Below are 23,639 nucleotides of genomic sequence, written 5' to 3' on the forward strand. Positions count from 1 at the left end.
CAAATTTTTGACATACCACAAAATAATATAGTCTGCAAATGTTGCTCAGGGCAGAAACACAGTCCACTCAAGAACATGAGCACAAGATCGATTTCATGCGTTGTTCAGAATGCAGCATAAGCGTGAGCTGCAGTGGCGAGGGTTGTCAGCTAGACATGCTAATGTTTGCAGTTTGTGTCAGAGCAGATGAAAATATTCTTTAAATCATTACACTTTCTGGTTTTGGTTTAAGAGAGGGTGCAGAAAAGAATTTGCGCGTCACAGTACTGCTTCAGCATGTGGAGAGGGTTCACCAGACCTGCCCTGCCCAGTAATGGTTGCCAAGCTGCGATTGGCCAGTTGCAGTTAAGGTGATGGGTTTTCCGTCGATTCAAAATGTGTTACTTCTTTGACAAATCTCTGCTTAATCGTTTGCTTCTGAATGTGCCAGAGAGCAATTTGATCCACTTGCCAAGAGAGAAAGAAACAGCACTTACTCTTGTGTTGACAAAAAAAGGCATTGATCACCAAAGCACCACCAGTGATTATTCACAAACAAAGCAACAAGTAGATGGCTGGTGCATTTCTTTGTGCTCTCTGACAGGTGTCTGAATGCTGCACTGAATGAAAAAGGCTTTCAATTAAGTCTGCAAATATGCCACAGTGGTCACTCCTTGTAGTTCAGCTTTAAAAAGCTTTAAGTGTTCTGCCATCTGATCCAGGCAAGCCTCCAGCCTTAAATGGCCCTATGTAGTCTGCCCAGTTCCCAACACCAGTGAGGTTGTGTTTGTGTCTGTGTGTTTATGTGAGAGTTTTCATGTCTCCTTTCTCGCTCCCTGGGATGCTGTGTTTTTTGGAATTGCGGTCTTGGAAGCTTTGCAGGGCTACAGTACATGTTTTCAGAGGTGGTAATAACTCAGTGACGCAGTGTCACTGTTTGCGTGCAAGTCAGTCCACCTTTCAATATTTTCACTCTTTTTGTTTACCCTTAAACTTTGTCATACTCCTTTATTTTATATGTCTTATTTATTGAATAAATTACATGAATACAAAGTAGACACTTCTCTTTTTCCTGACCTATATGGCATTTACCTAAAGGGCAGTTTTTGTTTTTTTGTTTTTCTGGACCCTTGGATGAGCATTCCATCTACAGATACTCAAACTTATTAACAATGAAAATTGTGGTCATGTACTATGCATTTTGGGAGTTATAATCACCTTGGGGAATGAGTTACATTTAACTGTCTAAGAACTTACACTTTGTCAGCTTTTTATATGCTAGGTTCTGTATTGTTAGACTCGGTACATTTAAATTTGACTACATTTCGGCGAACAAAAAAAAAAAATCTATTAGTGCTTGACAACCAGGATTGTATTTAAAGTTTTGTAGAATACCAGTCATCATTTTGCAAAATAAGATTTACTGAAAATGTGTTGGGAAGACTTGAACTAATGCTGTGGATCTGGAAATTACAAGCCAGACAAGTTATTACCCCTCACCGGAATCCCAGACAATGCACGATACACTATACACAGTACTTTTTATTAGATGTAACCACAAAATAATGAAATGCTACTTCAGGTAAGGTTGGTTAGTGGTTGCAGCTTATGTGTGAGTGGAAAAACACATTTTTAAGCCATTTCTTACTCTTCTGCTTTTTATTTTTTTCTTTTTATGAAAGAGCTTTTAGAGGCTGGCTGCTGTTTTATTTTTCTTTTAATCTCATGTCTGTAGCACTACATTTATCATTTTGCAACTTTTGTTTACATTTCTGTGCATATTTGCCTTGTTTATAGCTACTATATTTGCAATAATATAGAAAGTTTATGTGCCTCTATTTTTTGTATGAATGTTGAACAACGTGTTTGAGCAACTACTGTTAAGGATGGGGAAACTGAGTATTGCTCTTACTCCTTCGACATGTGGAGAAATCTAAGGCTTGACACTCCTAGTTACACTTCCAAGCTCTGATCTGACAATAGCTTTTCAGGGGATTTTTTCTGCAAATGGATGTTTCAAAACATGTTACTTCTATGACAAATCTCTGCTCAACTGGCAAAGCTATTGATCACCAAAGCACCACTGCTTACAGTGATTATTCATAAACAAAGCAACAAGTAGCTGGTTTGTGAATGTCTTTGTGCTCTCTGACAGGTGCCTGAATGCTGCACTTAATGAAACAGACTTTCACTTAAGCCTGTAAATACACCACAGTGGTCACTCCTTGTAGCCCAGCTTTAAAAAGCTTTAAGTGTTCTGCCATCTGATCCAGGCAAGCCTCCAGCCTTAAATGGCCTTATGTTGTCTGCCCAGTTGCTAACACCAGTGAGGCTGTGTTTATGTGAGAGTTTTTGTGTCTCCTTTCCTGATGCTGTGTTCATTGAGATCGCAGTCTTGGAAGCTTTGCAGGGCTACAGCGCATGTTTTCAGAGGCAGTAATGACTCAGGCATCCGCAGCCTGGTCTTGTCCACTTCGCTCCAGTCTTCAGACACTCAATCTGTGTTTGTTAATTTGTTTGTTTATGCGGGTCAGACATTTTGTGATTGCAGTGTTTCTGTTTGTATGGGGGATGATACAAAGGTCGCTGTTGGTCCATGTAGTATAGCGTGGCAGTATTTTTATTCTTGGAAATAGTATTTGCATAAAAATGACAAAGGAAACAGTGAATGAGGAAAATCACCACATTGACAGAGTGATGAAAAAAGAGCAAGAGAAATGGCTAGGAGGGCCGATATCGTCAGTCTGAGAGTCATGACGGAAAATTGAACTCTTTAGTTAATGTCAGTAATCAGAGAGCAGATCTTCCAGGCATTGGCTGCCTTTCAAGAACAGCCCATTAGATGCCATTACCCGAGCCTCTCTGTATTTCTTTTCAGTGGTTTGGGGCCATTTGTCAGTCACAAGAGCTATACAGCTATTTATTGGAGATGATTCATTTGGGGAAAGAGTGCAGTACTGGTTTCACACTTGTGTAAGGTGGCTACAGAAAAAATACAATCACTTCTTGTAAAACAAACAAATAATCATCTCTTGAGCAGTAAGCATAAGAAATCAAAGCAGGCGATGAAGATGATTATATGCTCAGATAATGAATTAAGAAATATGATGATGCATGCTGTTAATCAATTGAAATTAGTAATTAGAAGCACAGATGTGACTTCAGGCTCACTTAGGGCAAAACTCATTTTTTGATATTGATTCATTCTACAAATCTCACACTGCAGTACTGGTTATAGCAAAGACGTCAGTCACTTATTATATAAGTTTGCATTTAGGAAGATAGTCATTTGTAAACATTCAGCTCATAGCACATGGGATTGTAAAGACAATATAAAAATACATTTTCCAGTAATACAGAAACATAAAACCAGCAAAAGAAAAACATCATTTATGCTATTAAATGTTTTTCTATATGAAATGAAGTAAAAGTTAAATCAGGAAGTGTAACTCTCTCTCTCTTTGCCTGCATCCAGTTATCTAGACTTCAATGCAGACTCACAGATTTATTGATTCTAGCGATTTTATATTTTTTATTTTCTTCCTATTTGTTTCCAGCACACATGCACTTTTGATTATGCCCCTCTAGCTGTTTTCCTTTCTCCCTCCAATCTCCACCTCTCTCCTTTTTCCTCCATTCTCCCCCTCTCCTCCTCTCTCCTATACTACCTGATGATTAGAGGGGTAATTGCCCGACTCAAATGAATCTCCAAGCTTGGGCTAATTACATATCCTTCAAAGGATCTTTTTTTTCTTTTTCCCCTTTTCTCCTCCTTGGCTCTGCATCAGGTGTGCCTTTCTTTAGAGAGGTAACCGCCTCAGTTAGCATGATTCACTCCGCATCACAGTCTTCTAAACTACGCAGGTGCTGAGAGACACCCTTCAGTCTGTGCATGAGTGCACATTCACAAACTAAAACCAGAGAAGACACACATTCTCTGATATACAATACCTGCACACGTGCAACTCTTCCAACGACATGCACAACATGTGTGGACAAACAGCAGCCTGTACATGTTGATGCGAAATACATATTCCATTCAACTGAGCAGTACCCCTCAATAGCTGCACACAATAAGGCAAATCACTCTGAAATTGATTTTTTTCCCCTGTCTATCTTAAAGTGACATCACAAGAGGCACAGTATATGCACAGTATAAGTGCTGCGTTTCATCCTGCGGCAAAGGGCTTCCACACTGATTATTTTCTCCCTCTTTGGCTACCTCAGGAGGACATTATTGAGCTAAGTGTATTGCAGTTCTGAAGATTGATTACAAAGCCTAAATGATAGGTCTTTCTCCTAAGTTGAGGCTACGGTCGAGATGAGAACATAAACGTCACAGGCTTCCTCAGTGTCAGCCACGCTCACAAGGCTTCCCCTTCCTGCTGCCTGCAGCAGATAATATTGCAGATTTATGGTGCAGATTGTTTCCTTAATCTGATTGTTTATATCGCCCTTCCTCCAACCCACCTCTACCCTGGTTCCTGCTGGCTGTTTGTCCAAAGGGTATTACCCCAGGACGGAGGCAGGTAGATGGAGAGATAGAGCATTAATGTGTAGCTATTTTTTAGTGTCTGTTTGTGTATTTCAGATGGAGAGAAACTATTTGGTCACACTGTGTGACAATGAGGCTGTTGCCCATCCTCTAGTGTTTTGTATGCTGAAAGAGTGTAGTCATGCGTGATGCCCAGCAGCCATCTGTGTATGTGTGTTTGAGTGCAGCGTCTGTTTTTCTTTCCGTTCAGTGATCTATCACCTCACCTCATTCATCTCCAGCTAACCCAGTCATTTTGGTCCCAGTTGGAGTCGCAGACCTCACATATAGCGTATTCAAATACCTTCTGTGGCCCTCAGTCTCTGTCATAACCAATATGAAAGACCATGTTTGCAAAATTGACTTTCTTGCTATGAGGCAGCTCGATAAAGCCAGAAAAAAATGCATTAGAATGATACAAGCAAAGTTTTTGTATACTGAGCCTTGCTGTGCTGTGTTAGGAGAATGTGTGTGTCCAGTAGATCTGCAGCAATAGTTGGTGTTCCTGGTGTTACATGGTGGCCAGGCATGCACCAATTACTTTACCTGCCCACTCCTTCAACCATTGTTTAGCTTCTTTGAAAATCAGCACTTTGTCATACAAGCACTGTAAAATGACAAACAGCCGCAGACATGTAATCTGTGCAGCAGCAAGGCTGGCAGCAGAGTCGCAGCACAGAGTGACAAGAGTCACATTTCACCTTACAAGAATTGGGAGAGTTGACTGACAAGAAGATTTGCTGTTAAAGTGAAAAGCAAAAGTGCCTATTTGGCAATATGTCGGATTTAAATCCAGTGCTTATAGGGAGTCTGATGAAGTTAATGAGGGAAAAGCAATTATCTCACTAAGAAGTTGGAGGTGTGCTGTGCTGTCACCTGCAGCTCTTTATCTAACCGCTCCTTAGTTGTCCATAACTCCCATATACTGAATAGAACTACTCCCTGACTTATTTCAAACAGACCTGCTGTCAACAATTGCAAATAATTGACCATTGTTTTGCTTGATGAAAAACAGTGATAAGTGCTAAACTCAGTCAACAGATTGCATTTCCTGTGACCAGCCTGTTTCAGAATAAAGGTCAGTTCTCGTTTTGCTTTTAATGTGAAGCTGCAGCTGTCAGAAAGGTTCTCTTTGATTCCAGATAGTGAGCAACTTTTCATGTACAAGCTTTTAGTCAGATTTTCACCCAGATTTTGAGACCAGGGTTTGTATGGAGTTATGTGTCCTCCAAAAAATATAAGATGTTGCAAACTAGTTGTATAAACCGGTAAAAGTACTTTTTAGGAGACCTGGTGATACTTGAACAGACATTTCCTTATGCAGTACATCATGGTAGACATTGGATGTGAAGGCTTTGTTTATGTGTGTAGGCATGTTTTCTGGACCAGTGGGCAGTGGGTAGTGTATCATTCATGTAAATTAGAACAGTAAATTTAAAGCAGTAAGTGAACTGTATTTTTTATTAAGCATTCAGCCTCTGTTGGCTGGTAGCCAAATAGATAGTGGCTTGATCGGGGATGTGGTGCTCTGCAGCATGTTGCTTAGCTGTTATGTAAACAGTGGACAGTGAAGGATTTGGCTTCGTAAAGTGAAACATGCTGTTTGTCACTTGGTTGAAAGCTCTTTTGTCAAATACGGAAAGATTAATAAACACTTCACTAGTCTGCTGCTGTTTATGTATAAATGTGTGAAGATGTGAATAAACCGAACGAGCCACCTGTTTTTTTGTTTTTTTTTTGCATGTTAATCTAAGAGGAAGGCTGGGTATCACTGCTTTGACGCAGTTAAGTCTCTGTTTTCTGTCACAGCTTTTTTAACACTTGGACATGCTGGACTAAACATCCTTTCCAGAAAATAAACACTGAGTACACGGGTTCACTGTTACACATTTAGATTCATAAAGATTTCATACCGTAAGCCTCAAGTGCATCAGTCACACATACTCTACACTTCCTCTGTCACGTTGATTCCATGTCCTGGCCAATATGTTAACACAGTAGGTTTTTAGCTCTCCTGCCAAGTTTCAGAGTGTTTTTAATTCCTCTCTTGAATTATTGAACAAAGAAAGCTGGAGAGTTACAGTATGATGCATCACAACATGATACTGAAATGATTAGATCTCACCATGCTGGAGGCTCTTACTTTTTTATGAATAATAGTGAAATACAGTGTATGAAGTCTGTATAATTAGATACTGATATTTTTTTTCAAATGGAGAATGATTTCAACTTTTGGATCATTCTGTTGCTTGAAAAGCAGAATTTTTAAAATTGAGTACAACTGCAGAAGCAGTACAGACATTTTTAGAATAGTGATTAAGCTTAAAATCCAGCAATATTTAGGATGTTATAAAATCCAATAACAAATTGTCTGCAGACAGTCAATTTTCTTTGTAGATAAACTCAAACAAACCATGCAGATCCCTTAGATTCAAGTTCTATAGAATTGTGGCCAAGAAACACACTCAATGGAACATTTTACAGTGTAAAATGAAACACGTTAGTGCTCAGAAGAGGACAGGCCCTGTAATGTTTAAACTTATGTAACTAACTCAGAACTTTTGGCAGATTGGCATTTCTGTACTGTGCTTGTATCAGCTGACATACCTTTGTATGTGTGTGAAACTTAAAGCTATACATATACTAGTTATACGTTATGCTGTAGCGTGAAAACGAGTGTAATGCACTATAACCATTTTTTTATAAACTGCCAAAGGATTCTTCATAGTGGGGGTTAAAATAAGGTGTCATTATCAAGTAGTGGGATGGTATTGGTACCATAGGGGTCCTCATTCACTGGACCTATAAAAAAGAATTGCATTGTGACAAATACTGGTTTGGTGCAGAGAGAGAGTCATTTTCTCCATTTTCATCCCATAGAGTGAATGGGATCAGTTAACAATATGATGTGCTATTATTTCTGTTATTGTGTTCCAGATGTGCAGTCCTGTTTGTGCTCCCATAGATAAAGAAAAAAGCTACTGCAGAGGTACACACTAAGTACTTTGTTAAACTGATTATGTCATGAAACTGACTGACATTAAGACAGGTGTTTTAAAGAATTTAAAACCTGGTTTTGTCTTACTGAGACATCCCTTCTCAGAAGTAAAGAAGTAAATAGGAGGCCTTCGGGGGAGAAAAGCAAAGACACAAAGGTGGAGTCTCAACAATCCATCTCATCTCTGTGCTACTGTGTTCCTGCGGAACATAATGAAGCTTAATTGAGTCATAAAATGAATGCTTTAGTTGAGCTTTTTTTGTATCTGATGGAGACATTTGGTGTTTATAGATTGCTTGAAGGGACAATTTGGTTTCGGTGGAATCACTTTTTCTTGTTCTTCTTTGTGTCATACAAACATTTGTAAAGGTAAAATAGCAGGTACAAGGTAAAAGCATCCAATTGATGGAACATATGAAAATAACTGATGGAACATATGAAAATAAATGACAAACTAGGTCGTAAAAAATGCCTAATGAAAATATGTGTTAGAGACACAAATGGAAAAGTGTCATTATTGGTGCCATTTAATAGATTAGAGATTACAGTTAATTTATATTACAATTTGGGGTAAATTTTGGAATGGATGGAACATCTTCCAATAAGTTGTCTTTCACAAGCAGAGAGTTATGATACTATAGGTATTGTCTTGGCCCATAATAAATGTCAAGAATTACTTTTGTGGTTTGTGTAATTTTTATAGTTATTTACCTCCGTCCTTGGAGTGACACCTCTGGAGTAAAGGCCTGAATTTAGAGCTGTCTTTAACGTTAAATTCATAACCCACAGCTGTGCAAGAGCAAGACTTTACTGGGGCCAGAAAAAGGTATTTTATAGCCCAAGCGTGAAATGTATTGCTCTGCATTGCACTGTATTTTCTTGAGGAAAGTTAAGGAATGGATATCTCCCTCTGACATTACTGAATAAAACTAAAGAGAATATACAGTGTAAACTCCAATGCACACCTGATTGGCAGGTGTGAATGAGAGTTGAGTCATCTGAAAAGAAAGTGGTACAAATCATCTTTGCATACTAATAGATTTGTTTAAAGTATTAACTCATGTGTCAAAGATGCTTCTTTCAATATACTTTATATTCAGTCAGTGTTATGCTCTTTTTAGCTGATATAAACAGCATTTATGTAGTCATATTAATCTCTTGTTGTCTGTGTTGGGGCCAGCTACAAATGAGCCGTGCATGTATCCACAAATTCAAGAAATGTGCATCTGCATTTTCGCTGCAACAAAGCAACTAAACCAAGAAAAAATAGGCAAAGGCAAAGATGGCATTGGAAATATAAAGGAGTTAAAGTATACATGCAAGAGGAAAATAGATTGATTTACATTCTGAATTATTAAACTAGTCTATTGATTATTTATGTTCTAATTTGTACTCTCCCTCTAGTTTATCAGCTAGGAAACTAACTTTATTGTTCTACCTCATTTCTCTCTTCTTTGTGGTGCTGGCCAAGTTGAGTTGAGAGCTTGTAACAGGATTTGTGTTTAACCCTTTCCTGCTGTGTACAAAATACCCAAGGACAAATTCTCAGCTCAAATGGATCTTTTAATGGGCTTTGCAATTAATTCTGTCAGAAACTCAGCATAAATTTGGTATTTCATATTTCACCAAGGACAGTTATGGGTGTTGAAACAGTGAGAAGCCCGTGTATGAGGCACTTCAGCAGGAGTGGATAAGTGCTCACTGGGATTAACGACGGCTGTTGCAAGGTCTACCCTATGTGTTGTGAGAGGTGGCCTGTTACCAAATAAAGTGCACTCAGATGTCCTTGTTTATCCAGAGGTTGAAGGACAGCCCGGTGATGACCTCACTCACCACAGAGCACCACTTTTTAGCATTTATTGATCGATCGGTATGCTCGTGTGTGTGATGTGGACAAGGACACAGACAGTTGTGATATCATGTCCCCTCCCTCTCTTTCATATTTTCTAAAGGTCTCTGTGTTTCCAAATTCAGCAGAATTATCTCTACTTGTGGCTTCAGTTAGCATATCTGTCCCTTCATAACACCATCAAGGTAATGCAGCTTAAGAGGATAGGACACAATATTTGGGATGCATCCTTTGTTTGTGTGTTGTACACCTGCTCCCATTGTCAAAGTAACACTGAGGCAGCAATAATAAGCATATCACAATGTCTGGATTACTGCTGTAATAATCTCTGATAGACCCGGGGCATTATATTGGTGCTCTGGCTTAGAGTCAAAAGATAATCTAATTGAAAGCGCTATTTTATCTCCCTTTCCAGTTTCATTGAGTTAGCTCCCTGACCTGTGTGTGTGTGTGTGTGTGTGTGTGTGTGTGTGTGTGTGTGTGTGTGTGTGTGTGTGTGTGTCGTTTTTGTGTGTATTTCACCATTCAAAAGTCACCTACGCTATGTTTTGCTTCAGGGATGTGACCACCTTTACGGTAAGTACAGTTAAAGGTTATATGGGCCCAGCCCCCTCTCTGTACATCAACAACTTCCACATCTGCACTTGTCAGGGCTTCTGGATCTTTACTTGTCTCCTATGTGTGATAACAAACATACTTAAATCAGCCATGAAAGGACAGTCAAACTCGATTATGGCAAGATTCCCCAGCTGGACTTTCCCTGGAGTCCCACTAAATGCCTTATGTCTCATATATTCTTCTTAGCTGAGATCAACCTATTTAGAAATGAGTGTTATCAACCCTGTGTTGATTCTTGTTTTCTAGATTCTTTGTCTCACTCTGCCCTTTTGAATGTCACGCACATTGACCAAATTACTAAACGTAATTATATTAAGTTCTTTGAAATTGCAAGGTCAAGGGCAACATTTGTTAAGCAGCTGCCATTTGGAACCAGCACTTGCAACGTTGATACTTTATGCACTTTCAAACATCATAAGAAATGTTGAATGATCAGGTTTCTATATCCTATTGTTGTTGTTATGCATGGAAAAGTAATTAAGTGACAACAAGGCAGGTGTTACCATCTAAAGCTATCACTAAAGTTAATGGAGGACATGTTGGCATCATCACATGCCAATTCTGATGAGGCCTTCAAGATTATGGAAGTCAGATCAAGCAAAAAAAGAGGCACCCTCAGCAGATTCTAGAGAGCATCCATCAGCAGGTGAAAGACACCAGCAGCAGCAAGATGGGTTTCTCTGGAGAAAACCTCCATGAAATTTCCAGGCTGGAAGAAATGACTTGCTTTCTCCTCTGGAGGATCAAGGCAAATCAGGGAGGTGAATCCCACAAGTGAAAAAGAAGATCAACAGGGATATCTATACATGTGGGACTAGGTTGAATAAGAAGGCCTTTATTGCCCAATGTGACAGTGAGGAATGCAGTCTAAATTGTTGGGATTGCACATGTTAATAAATGGTAGACCCAGTTTGTGTCTCTGGAGGCTGCTCCAAGGCCACCAGGCACCTGTTAGCCCTCAAAGGGGGTCCACTCTTTTGGCAGCCTTTCCAAAGTTATCTTCCACGTTCTTTAGGAGAGTAACTTCAGGGAGTTGTCTTTGTCACACTATTGGGTGCAATCATCAATCCATCCTCACAAGGTACCATCATTATCTCTGGCCAAACACAGAAAAATAACTTCAGTCTTCCATTCAGTATCCTTTTTATTCTGAGTTGTTTCTTTTTATTTAGTTCTTTAAGTGTGAGAACCATGTTTTTACTGACATTAATGTTATTACTTACTGTATATTATTTTAAACTTCAAGCACTGGGTTATCCAGTTATAATTTGATTAATTCTTGTAACAGTAGAGCAAATAATCTTTTAGTTAAGTCAGCCTGGTGGTGCGGTAGTTGTTCCCTTACGGAGAGAAGGTCCTGGGTTCAAATCCCACTGGGGCAGGCCATTTCTGTGCAAAGTTTGCATGTGCTTGCATGGGTTTCCTCCAGGTTCATGAGTTTTCCTCACCATTAAAAACATTTATATTGGGTTGATTCTCCAGTCAGTGCACTTACACATGCTTCCTGATGGCAATTTGATCAACCAATAAGTCTTACAATAAGGATTGCTGACATCTTGGTTGTCTGTAGTAGTGTTTCCCTCTCTGTTTGCAGAGAAGTCTTTACAGTTTTACTGTCACAGCCTCAGAGCATTCAGAGCAAGATATGATAACAATACATTGCTCGAAAAAATAATTAGACATTTCAGCTTTTTATCTATAGTTTATGTACTCCATTCTTACTTGTAAGTCATTACTTCTGATGTATCATACCGCCTGGTACAGAAATAGTCTTTTTGTAGTGCACAATTGGATTTGATTTAATCTAATCTATGAAATGGATGAGGAAATGACATCTGATTGCAACCTGCACAAATACATATAAATGAATATCGTCTCATGTTGACAGCCACCACTGTGAGCCAGCCTCCTCTATCTGCCTCTGTGATGGCTTTGTTCACATTGTTTTTATTGTTTCTTCGCCTCATTTACTCCCAAGTCTTCAGCTCTAATTGTGTTTTTAAATCTCTCTACAGGGCAAGAAAAGTTTTTTTTTTTTCCCACATCCAGATTGGTTAGATTGGTTGTTATTGTTCGGAGGTTTTAGTTTGCTGTGCCCACATGGGCCTGTCAGGTTGGAAATAATCCATGTAAAAATCATTAGCCAAGCAGTAGCATTTGGCAACAGAGACACCTGTTGCTGGCATCCAGTGCGGTGACAGATAATCAGCGCTGGAAAGCTTCCTAAAAATAACATCTGATTATGAAACCAGAGAGTTCCTCTGTTGATCACTATTCTTAGATCATTAAGACGTTTTAAGTGCTACACAGCAATTAGATCTAATTGTAGAATGTGAGTATGTTTCTATTTGTGAATGAGGAGCTGCTTTTTAACCCAATTAGTTCTGGGGTTTACAAGTCTGAATATTCTGTTTTCAGCAGCACCTTATTTAACATTCATGTTACTGCACACATTTGACTTTGGGTAGCTGCCTGATATTTTCACAGTTTTGTTTTATTGCTAGCCACTGTGCAGCATTAATGAAGCAGCTTGGGGTTAAGTGGCTTCATCAAGGACACTGTGGTGGAAGTTTGGGGCGAAGGAACCCCAAACCTTTTATGACTGTGATTCATGAAGCCAATTACAGGGATTTAAGCAGTGAAACGTGTGCTTTCAAAATTGCTTTTACAAATTCTACCGCTGCCTGCAGCTTCACAACTTTATGTTAGTGTGTGTATGTCTTCTGTTTGTGTGTGAGTTTGTCTTTGTGGCCGAGAGGGACGAACAGAAAGCCTTTTTATTTTTTAAATCTCTAGCCTGCATGACTCATCTGACATGGGAATTGAAAGACCTTTGAAAATCTGGTTTCACCTTATTAGATTGTTGCAAGTGAATTACTGCCATTCAGTGATGTTGTTATAAACTGGAAACACAATGTAGAGCACTGACTGAACTGACAAAACATGTCCAAAAGAAATTGACCAAGAACAAAATCTTTTAAATCACTTTTCTTTCCCGATAGATGAAGGTACTCTTTGAGCTATTGTTTTGGTTTTGCTCATCAAAACCCATTGCGTGTACCTTGACATGCACAAGTAGGTCTAAATCAAATTCCACTTATTTTTCTCTTGTATTGAAATGCCCCAGTCAAGACAATCTGGAGCACCACTGGTTCCACGAGGAACTGCACCATACGCTGGTTAGCTAACAGCAGCTAGCTACAGCTGGATGGATGGATGGATGGATGGATGGATAGATAGATAGATAGATAGATAGATAGATAGATAGATAGATAGATAGATAGATAGATAGATAGATAGATAGATAGATAGATGGATAGATGGATAGATAGATGAGATCCCTCTGTGTGTTTGCTATAGATTTGCGTTGGCCATGGAATTCATAATTTAATCTCTTGGATTAGAAAAATCATACACCACTGTGCATTAGGGATTATATTCCATCAGTGGCACATGTCATGGGACATAGCAGTTTTGACAGGCGAGCCAGTACTGTAGGTATGGTCAAGAGAAATCAAGGAGAGGATTTGTATGTGAGATTAGAGACACAGTTCTGTTTGTTTTGTTTTATGTTGTTTTATGGTGTTAAGGGTTTTAATTCATGGGTTTAAGAGCTCTCAGTAACATCAGTAACATCAATCCGCAGGAATTTGTTTTGATAATTGAGTGACATACTGTGAGTGCATTCAGTGTTCACACTGACACATATGGTACAAGGACAAGATGTCATACTGTAGTATGTAAACTATAGAGAGAAGAATGTGTTCCATAGGAGTATGTTTATCATTTCCCCATGTGAATTGCTGGAGTGGCAGGAGCGGAAGCTCAGTGAGGTCAATTAGTGCAGCTGGGTTGTTTCGTGTCAGGCCACTGAACTTTGATTACACACCAAGGTTTCTGTAATTTCAAAAATCTAACTGTCGGTTGCATTTTAACAGACTTGCGTTGCTGTGCAGTAGTGTGTTGGATGTTTGATAGAGCTGCTTCACTCTGCTGGCTTTGCTAATCAAGTATAACAGAAAATAACACAGGCATATTATCTGGGTGCAGCAGTGGCATCCCCAGCTGTTTATGCAAATAAGAACTACATGTTGCTTCACTGTGATGATTTCAGATAATGTACTCCCTATGTTTCCTGCAAAAAAGTTCTAGGGGTTGTTTTAAAATAAGTTTATACAGATGAAGTCTTTCAAACGTCATGTTTTGCATTGAAGTAAACAGTGCCCTACCTTGATTTCACACACTGATATGTATTTTTTTCTGTACTGTGTTGCCCACAATATCGATAGTATAATGATACAGCGATTCTGTGATAATCGATACATTACAAGATAACCATTTAACGATACATCATGATACCTGTTGAATTCAAGAATAAAAAATACTCCTATAAAAACAAAGTGCAGGAGCAAATGCTCACAATACAGTGTTTTGAGATGCAAGACAATTAAGATGTAAACCATCAACTCGAATTTACATGTGTTTGAATACTGTTAAAATGTTCATCATAATAAACATTTTCCATTAGTGGTAGGCCCTACCTACAGAAATGTATTGTAAGCATGCCAAACATTTGTGCCTCTGGCAGCACAGACCCTCTGCGACTGGCTCCTGCGGTTTGAAATAATAGGGTTGTTCCAGCAGATTTCAGAAGACACTTTCCGTCTCCATAGGGTGTTATCAAACTCTTCTCTGGCCTGCCAGTTGAGGCCTAAAATGAAAGACATTACTACAGTCATTAGTTAGCCCATTAAATACTTAATTATGCGATCCTGCAGTGGTGACTTCACTACAGTGAGCTCGCATTTTTAGCGCATCTTCATTTGCTTCTATTTGACCTCCTCCCCCTCGCTGCATATTTTTCCTTTTCTGCTAATTAAGAGAGCAAGCCATTAAAAGATAGTTTTAATTATTAGTGTATTGGTTTTTAGGTTTCATGCATGTTTGGTGACTTTGGTGTTATTCTTGGTAATTATATGTGACCCAATTTCACTTTGGAAAAGACGCGCATACTTACAGACATTTTTTCAAGGGCCGTAACAAATGTTTTGTAACAATTTATTTTGGCAGGTCAGAGCTGATACTCAAACCTTTTTGACTAGAGCATTTGTATTACAGTACTAGTTACCTTCAACAACAGATTTGTTTTCAGAGAAACTTAACAGCTCCAGATTTTTTATTTTATTTTACAATATTATCTCTTGAAATACAATATCCACTTGTAACATAAAATATGATTATTGTTTTTCATAGTTACGCTTAGGAACTCAAAACAATCAGTCAAAGTCAAGGAAACAGTGGTTTTTGTTTATCAAAATTGACTTGAAGGGTAAAGCATGACTTGTTCGCTTAAAGACTGATTAAACATGATAATATCCAAACTTAAACTAAAGTAAGCCTGTCTACCTCTTTATGCGATTGCATCCAGGTGAGCCACGTGTAGAGGAAGCTTGCTGTTAATTATGTAGCTGGTCTATACCAACTTGAAACTGAAAGGCATTGCAACAACCAGTGCACTATCAATTTTGTACAGTTTTTTACATTTTTTATCTTAAACAAAATGTCGTACATATTGCACCTTTAATTTACCAGGGCAGACTGCCAAAGTAACATCTGTGTATGGGAAACACTGACTTTGTACTGTTTTCAGTTTAGTATTTCAAAAAGGATTAACAGATCATCAATAATTCATTTTTTCACTGCCGGGTTGTATTTCTTTTACACAAGGTTGTAGTTGAATATACCTCCTTTAAGTATTTAGTATTTAACAGGTCTTAAGTTTTTCCTTTAGTAATGCCAGCAGTGTGTTAATAGTCATCTCTCAGACTTTCCTCTGGCTGTTGGCCAGGCCCTTATGTGCTTCAGTGGGTGTTCACACACACACAAGTTCACGAGTCCTAAATCATCAAAATACAGATCAAAATGCCTACACATAAGACACAAATACAGTACAGAATACAGCACTCACATATGCAATGTTTAGTGTTTCTGTGACGTATTGCTGGCATCATACTTTAATGCCCAACTGTGTTGAGTAAAGCTGCTGGCTTTGTTTTATTTCCCTGCACAACAACTGACTTCCCAGAGCTCACAAATTACTTACTGGGATTAAAGGAAATGTAGTTTGTGTTTACAAAGGCTTTTGATTCTTACAGACAGAACACAAATGTACACAAATATATATATATATATACACACACACACACACACACACAAATGGCAATGAAAAATGTAATTTGGATCACAGTAAACCATTTGTCTGTGACTTACAAATAAAACCGGAAGACAGAATTGTATTTAGTCGTACCATTTTTTTTTTGCCTTATTAGATTTAAATCTTTTTGAAAAGGGATGGTAGGGCAGGATATCGTTCAGGGAGGGAGCAATTTAAAGTGTAAATCAATGAGATAAGGTTCGGTCAGAAAAAACAACTTGATGTTTTTCAAAAAGTGCATTGTTCTGTATGATGCAGTACCCTGTTTTAAACTTTCAGAGGGGGGCACCAAAGTCAGAAATTTTCAAAGTTTAGTTTAGTTTAGGATCTCAATTTCTCGGTTTTGTCCATCATTCCTGTTGGTGGTACAAAAATTGCGCATATTAACATTGCTAATAGATGATCAGATGAAGCAACAAACATGAGAAAGGCAGGTTGACGTTTGGTCATCAGACTCAAAAATGAATCCCCAGACTGTACCTTTTAAACACTCATGACAGTTTGCAGACTTCCCACACTGAACATTGGCCTACCATCTGTTATCTAGTATCTAGTAGTATTTCTTCCTCTGCTTTTGAATCCTAACATTTTGGGTGCTCTCACTTCTGGTTTCACTTCCACATAATGCCATTTAGATAGTTTAGCTAAACTTGGCTTGTTCACAATTGTCTCATTGTCAAACTGCTTTTGGTTTCCACTCATTCAGACTTCATTGTTGCAACCTTGCATTATGCCCAGACCCCAAAAAATACTCTGGCAGTGTTTCCCATATATACATTCTTCGGGGGGTCTGCCCAGGTATATCAACAGCCACCTAGGTATGTTTGGGGACCCATATTAGCATTTTATTCTTTTATTTGTTTTAATCTGTCCTTGGAAACGATGCCATCAGTGATCAGTCAACTAGTTGACGCTCTGCTCCCGCTCTGCCCCTCCCATGTATTGGCAATCACGCATGCCCTGCAGAAAGAGAGAGAGCCTCTATGGTACCACGTCCCTCCTGTAAACAAATTCATTCTGTGATTCCTATTTAATATTGGCATACTTATTCCGTTGTTTTCTACAAACTTATAAATGCACCTGGTTGTTTCGGTGTCATTCGGTGGGTGTTGTTTTTGTTTTTTCCACTCACCTGCTGACATGACAAAGGAGTAGCGGGTGAAAATAAGTTGTGTTTTTTTGGGCAGTTTTATAAAAAAGTTACTGGGGACCAAATAGCAGATAAAGTTGCTGGTGGAGAGAAAACAGTAAGGAGGGAGAGTCTCCTGTTCCACTGTGAAGCAAACCTCATTTTGATATCAGAAACTGTGCTTGAATTAAGATTCTGAAGTTGCATTTTGAATATATGCTGCTTTGACTTCACATAAAGCTTGGATATACATAACAGAGTTAAGCAGGATGATGAAAGCCCATATGGCAGATGAATGCTCAACCTTTTAAAATGATGACTTGGCTGCTGGTAAATCAAACACCCACCCTTTGCTGTTGCCAAATGGTCCATCGCCTCTCATTGAGTCATTGTGTGCAGGCTGAAATCTGCTGAAGCCAGTTTTCTTACAGCCTTGAAGATGAGCACATGTGTATTTGTACTGTTTCCAGTGCTCTGTAATATTATCATCAGTATTTTGTTAAATGTGTAATAATACTGAGAAAAACACTCAGGTTTTACATAACATTCACCTTCAAACAGTTAATGCTACACTTGCATGTATGTTTAAGTACACATCTCATAAGCTCACTCAGAAAACACCTTCCTCATAAAACTACCTAAAGCTATCTTTAACAGTACGGGTTTCGGATGGCAGCAACAACTAAATGCTGAAATGTGTTTGAACTTCATAACCAGATCTATTGGACTACGATGTGAGCAAACATCATACAGTCAGCTCATATTTACCAGCCTGCTTGTAAGAGTCAAAAGACTTCTTTCCAGAGGTCAAACCTGACACCTGAATTTAATTTGAGCAAAGAAGGAGAATTGACAGAGTCTGTATGAGGGGTCTTAGCTGGCCTTTCTTTGCCCTTCACAATCCACTTTAATACGATAAAACTGATACGGTTTTTTAGATGAAAGTCCTGCTCAGAGAGGCTTTGAACCAAAGTTCAAATGCCACGCAACCACATGAAAGGCTGTAAAAAATGCATAAAGCCTTCTATGGTGCTGACTCCTGAAGGTCAAGGTTGAGGTCATGGGAGTAATGCCTGATATTGGCATGTTATCTCTGTTTTATGTACAAGCTAAACAATTTAGATTTAAGCATTATATTTCTTCACATGATTAGTATTAGTCCACTGATCATTTCATGTGTCTGCATACCTAAGGTCCATGGGGCAAAATAGAAGCAATGCAATTTTGTTAACTTTACTCATTCCCCAAGACAATGGGTTAGTGAGTTAGTACTATTTTTATACTACTGTTGGGTTTTAATCTACTGTAGTCTAAATTACTCTTTAAACTGACGTTACTATTTGTTACTTACAGTTTTGTGTTGTAAATCGATATCCTTTGTGCTTTTGAATGTCAAATAATCATCAATTTGTTCAACTTCTAATTCATATGTGACAGTTTTACGGTAATTTGATCTTTTTCTTTCAAGCACTGACTCAAAATAACCATATTTTATCTCCTACAGTCACATTTTAAAAAAATAACACCAGCACTTGGTCAAAAAACCCCATTTGATCAGGGTAAATTATCCAGTTGGTGCCACATTGACCCCTTTTGTGTATGCACAGTTTGAGTGATTTCAGTCCTAAAGCACTGCAAAATGTTTTCATTTACAGTCATAACAAAAGAAAATTAGAATGGCACTCAGTAGAGCGCACACCTCCACCTCTAATACAATTTATTTCATCAAGATCCATGCATTAAAACTGAGAAATGTTAAAGAAAGTGAGAAAAAAAACAGAGATCCACCCCTTTATCCAGATTCGCACCAAAAGATAGTTGGGTCTATTCTGCTCCGAGACCCATCCTCCATCCAAGGTTTATGGAAATATGTTTTTGTGTCATCCTACTCACATGGACATGGATAAAAAACATAACCTCCTTGGCAAAGTTATGACTGCATGGTATTTCAAATAGCTCATGGTTTTCTGTTTAGTGCCTTGAACTGAAGGCGAACACTTAACAAACAATGTGCAGTAAATATATTACAGGGTCCAATTAATGCCTGTTATCTTCTTCTGCTTCTAATATTTGGACATCTTATTTTGTTACGTAAAGCCACTAAATTAATTTCACCTTATACAGTATAATCAAAGCATTTTGATGCAAGGGTGGACTTTTTTTAATAATGTGCTTATCGCATTATTTTGCTATAATTCATGTTGTGAATTTGATTGGCAGACTTTGACATGCGTGGGCTGCATTGAGCCAACCACTGATCTTTTTTAAGGTTTCTTCTGTCCCCCGCCATTCTTGTCACATCTGTCACTTGAAAACTCCCACGGGAAGAGCTTTGTTTAGAACAGAACTTTATAAAGGAGTTACCAGTATTTTTCAGAGTGCAGCTTGTTTGCACTGTAAGAGTATTTGTAATTTTAATTGGAGACAACAGCAGCAGCAAAAACCTTCAGCCCGAGCCTGCTGTAATGGTTGCCTCCCAAAACCGAATGGCCACCAACGCTCAGTGTGGGTGTCGAATTAACATTTATATTTACATACAATTTAGGCATTTAGCTCACATTCACAGCAACACAATGACAGAGGGGGAAGGGGTTTAAGGACATTTGAACAGGACACTCTGTCTGTACAGAGTAGTGTATGTACGAGAGATACAATAATATGTCTGTACCAGATATTTGGCAGTGTTCAACAATGCATTTCAATTCAACATTCGTCTTGTCAGATTTGTCAAGACTTATTTGTCATGATTTGTCAAAAGCTCAGAGGAACCACGTTGTTATACTTAAAACAAAAACATTTTTATCTTACTTTTCTGTAAAACTATAGAGTACGATTGAAAGTTTACTACGGTCAATAGAAAACAGGTCTAACACTTGAGCTGTTTTCTGGTAAGCAGATTAAACCACGGCACCAATTCCTGCTTCACCCCATCCATCTTGCCAAGGTGTGGATGTCCCATGACTCTCGTATTTTATTGATGAGCCTTTTCTCCACTGCAGTCACGTGTCATGGTGGAGGCTGCAGATACGTGGCACCGCAGCTTAACTGAGTCATCATGTTTTTACAGGCCTTGTACCGTTTATCAGCCCCAACTTGTGCTTGTTCCCTGAAAGCACGCTAATCTCTCTGTGTGATTATTTTGACCCCAGGCCATTGATTACACACCATCTAGGCTAGAATGTCATTGGAACACAGGCGGTGACCAAATTTTGCATCCTGGCAGTGCTCTCATTCCCCATCGATTCAACCAGACCCATTTATCCCCCCCCCCGCTTTCTGCCGTGTGGAAAATGGGCTCTGACTGCTGCTGTGGCTTTTCAAAGCAGAAATGGACCTGTTTTTATTACAAGTTAGGTCAGAGTGGGATACATTTCATTTCTAAATTTCTTTCCCAGTGGGTATGCGAGGATTTTTTTTTTTGCGTGAGTGACAATGCAATTGGTAGAGGAGGAAGGAGGCTGTTGCTATGTTACCCTCTGCTGCTTAATATCCCTTTTATTCATGTTCACTTTATGGCTGTCACAACAGCTGTCGAGGGGTTGAGCATTGTGGAGCCCCACTGTACACTGCAGGGCGGCTCTAGTTTGGCACGCCAGTCTTTTGATATTTTTTTCATTCTTTTCTCTGAGCAGGGCAGTCGAGGTTAAAGAGCTGGAGGCAATAAGAAAAGAGGAGGAAAATGCTTTCATCATGAATTCAGACTCTTAATCTCTTCTCTGTGCTCTGTGCTCACCCCTATGATGGAAAGCAAATAAATCTCTCATCTTTACATATAGAGACAGACAGCTGGAGGCTCATGTCTTTGGCTCGCTCTGTCACTGGCCTGTTTAACCTAGCGGCCATTGGGATTTTTCAGACTAATAGTAAAAAAAAACAGCAATGAGACAATATTGGGGTTCATTTGTTTTTTTTACTTAGGGGATAGTTTGGGGTTGCTATGTGAGTAAAATAATGGTGTTAAGGCCATTATAGGTCCTTAAAAGATGCTAACTAACATTGTGTGTTAATAAGTAGACATTTAGCACTAAAACCCTCATAATTCTTTTTGATAGCATTGATTGGTGCTGTGCCAGCCCAGAGAAAGGTGCACACTGGTCTGCATCTCCAAGTCAGCACTGATGAAGTGACAGTTAGTTGTGACGTTAACTATTGCTTTTTAGAGCTAATATTGGCCTAATTGTCCAGGCTAGCTTGTATTCTGTTGAATTAAGGGGACTCAGAACAACACTTATTTCAAGGGCCTTAATATAATGCATTACCTATTGCTTTTTCAGTTTTAGTTTCATGCTCTTATAAATGTTTTTTTTCCTTTCTTGCTTGAGAAAATTTGTCAGAATCACATTCCTAAACGGAACAGACCAAGTTCAGATCCAAAGCCAATCGGTATATGAAGACGTATTACACATGATGCTGCACCTTTATTTCTCATACCATGACAGGTCAGGTGCACATGCCAGGATTTTATGGCCGGACTTCAGTGCAGGACTCAACACCCTAATAGTAAAGCTTTTAAAGCTGACCCCGTCTGGCTGCAGCTGTCAGTGAGAAATTGAGTTGTCAAACAGTAAGACATCACATAGTACGTCTGAGAAGCACAGATCAAAGCTCAAAGACCTGAACCAAAGCTGTAGAGCTGCTCCTTGCTGTGAGTAGTCTCCTCTGGGGTTCCAATAAACTCTCTGTCAAACTGTGTAAGTTTGCAGATGACACAGACTTGTTCAGACTGAAACAAGAAAGGCGATTGACCTGCTTGTATTTGGGTGCAGACATAACAAGTTTATTTATATAACCCAAAATCACAAATTGTTCTTAGAGGGCTTCACAATCTGTAGAGAAAATATGACACTCTCTATCTTTAGACTCTTCATTCTCTCAGATTAATGTGCTAAAAATTGTTGAAATGATTGTAGATTTCAGGAGAAGAGCCGCCCCCTCACTGCTTAAACTTTAGGTGGCAGTCCACCCAAAATCTATCTTTGGCACATGAACCAGAAACTGTTTAAATAAATCTTTAGCAGAAAATCTTTTGTATTTTAATCTTTCAGAGAACCTCCACCCTTATCAGCTTGAATTCATGTTGGTTGGAATGGATTCCAGCGGCGACAAACCTTTAGAAAAGATCTTGTAACTACTTTTCGGTCCTCCTTTTGTTTGACCTCAGTGTTTCAGACCTATATATTTTAAGACAGATTATGAGCTCATGTTGTAACATATGTGCTGCATACGTAGTTGAACTCACACACAGTCCAGTGTGTTGAGCATATTTATCACTGCTGTCAACTATATCTCATGTATTATGTATTAGCAAAATATGCAGCATATATGTTTTTAATTTGTGGAGTTAAACCTAAAGGCAATAACCATGCAAAAAATGCCATTGCCATGATTACCATTTTCAGAATTTATGGGCATGATATTGACTAAATAAACACTTGTCAAAATAGCTATTAGATTAATCAATGAAGTAAATCATTTAAGCCCTGAAAGCACCCTATGCACTGAAATGTTTATATACAGTCAGTGTCAAAAAACAAACCCTTAGCTCACAAAAAGTTGATTATGGAGCACTTTGTAATCTAGTTTAATAAGAGAGATTAGTCTTTTTTTGTTATAATCTAATCTATTAATCTAATCGAGCGAGAAGTTGATAATGAAAGGCAATGTGAAAATTACCTCACTGCCTCAACACTAAATGTTCAGAGATAGCAAATTACATGGCTGTTGTTCCTCCACCCCACCATCTTAAACTGAATTTTCCCAGTTGGCTCCGTGCCCAGGAGTTACTTTGGGCCTGACCTGTGCTATTAACCCAGCGTGTTGCCTCCTTTGGAACTGACAGCAGGTGAAATAAGCCAATTTTGTTTTGGTTGGCAGATACTTTGATTTATCATACGTCCACAGCTGGCACTCACAACAATTTGTTTTCAGTCTTAAAAAGGAGCCCAATTGGCTACATCCTCACCAAAAGATGATCTTGTAATGGTCGTATTGAATTGTAACATTTGTCCTACATCTTCCAGGGATGCATTCCAGGGATGCAAGTAATAAAAGTCACTGTCAATTGTTTTCTATTTTATTTGAGCAATTTGAAAAAGCAGTGATTTTCATTATAAAGCCTTCCAAGACACTCCACATCTACTTAATTCACATCACAATAGACAAACATTTCTTTCTGTACGTGTACGTGTCATTCAACATTGACTTTCAAAATAAGCACAGTGTGTTTGCACCAGTGTGAAGTCAAAGCAAATGACCAACAGAACAAAATTTAATAGCATGAATTAAAGTCTGACAGGGAGCTTTCTTGAAGGAGGTAGG

General features: G+C 38.7%; 1 protein-coding gene and 1 long non-coding RNA gene across 9 annotated transcripts in view; one reads left to right on the forward strand and one right to left on the reverse strand.

Moving 5' to 3' along the window:
• Window positions 1–23,639, forward strand: part of pde1cb (phosphodiesterase 1C, calmodulin-dependent b) — a 99,043-nt gene that overhangs the window by 48,861 nt on the left and 26,543 nt on the right. The gene's annotated exons all lie outside the window — the stretch shown is intronic.
• Window positions 1–23,639, reverse strand: part of LOC119010810 — a 51,318-nt gene that overhangs the window by 19,939 nt on the left and 7,740 nt on the right. The window contains exon 4 of one of the 2 annotated variants that reach the window (XR_005072065.1): window positions 14,509–14,689. The exons of the other annotated variant lie outside the window; for it this stretch is intronic. This is a non-coding gene — a long non-coding RNA (uncharacterized LOC119010810). Of the gene's footprint in view, window positions 1–14,508; window positions 14,690–23,639 lie in introns of those variants that run through there. 2 annotated transcript variants of the gene reach the window in all.

Source organism: Acanthopagrus latus, chromosome 21 (genome assembly GCF_904848185.1).
Source record: "Acanthopagrus latus isolate v.2019 chromosome 21, fAcaLat1.1, whole genome shotgun sequence".
In the NCBI taxonomy this organism is placed as follows: domain Eukaryota; kingdom Metazoa; phylum Chordata; class Actinopteri; order Spariformes; family Sparidae; genus Acanthopagrus; species Acanthopagrus latus.